Source organism: Octodon degus, unplaced genomic scaffold (genome assembly GCF_000260255.1).
Source record: "Octodon degus isolate 3935 unplaced genomic scaffold, OctDeg1.0 scaffold00021, whole genome shotgun sequence".
NCBI lineage: Eukaryota > Metazoa > Chordata > Mammalia > Rodentia > Octodontidae > Octodon > Octodon degus.
In genome coordinates this window covers 22,044,349-22,045,383 of record NW_004524597.1, presented here as the reverse complement: position 1 = coordinate 22,045,383, position 1,035 = coordinate 22,044,349, and positions in this window count along the sequence as shown.

The window sequence follows — 1,035 nt, the reverse complement described above, 5'->3', positions numbered from 1 at the left end:
CAGATAGATTCATTAGCAGAAGTAGTCTTGCAAAATAGGAGGGGCTTAGACCTTCTCACAGCAGAGCAGGGAGGGATCTGCTTGGTTTTACAGGAACGCTGCTGCTTCTACGCAAACAAGTCTGGTATTGTTCGAGATAAAATAAAGAGACTTCAAGAAGATCTTATTAAGAGGAGAAGAGAGCTATTTGAAAACCCTTTCTGGAGTGCATGGAATGGTGTACTACTCTATCTTCTCCCCCTATTGGGACCCTTGATTGGACTATTAATACTTTTATCAGTAGGACTCTGTCTTTTCAATAGGCTGATGACTTTCGTTAAACAACAATTGGATGCCATTAAAATGCAACCCATACAGGTCCATTATCACAGGCTTGAGATGGCTGAAAGGGAAAACTGCGCTGGAATACAACCAGCTTATGATGATGAAGGTCCAGAGACCTCTTAGTTCTCCCACCCTTGGTGAGATGGTCAGGCTAGCCAGAGACGGGTAATAAGAGGCTTACATGAGACACCACTCACCACCTAAGACAGGAACGGGACCTTCTGCCGTCCTAGTCTCCTATGACAGGTAAGGTTTGAGTAGGGTCTGTGTAGAGGACGCCTCGACCTAAGACGGGCACTGCCCCCTCAAGGGAATCAGCCGTCTACAGATGCCATACTTTACATACATATATAAAAGTAAAGGGGAACCTGTGGGAGGCACAATAATTCCAGGCCTCCAATCCTAATGCAAGTGGGTTTCTGGGTTCTGCTTCCCCTACCTCTGCTGAGCTAAGCTCCTAGTTCTTTTTACCCTGCCTATTTCCCATAAGTCTCCTGCTATGCCCCGGAGGTGGGACTTCCTGTCATAGCCTGGTTGCCTAGTTACTTGCGCCTTTCACCTGCCAATGTCATTTCCCTATGCCTCCACTATATATGCCCAGAGTTTCCTTTGAATAAATGAGACTTGATCAGAATCCTGTCTTGTCTCCATTTCTCCGTCTCGTGTCCTTTGTCCTCTCCTCAATTCCCCGCTCCTCTCCCAGGTGACCTT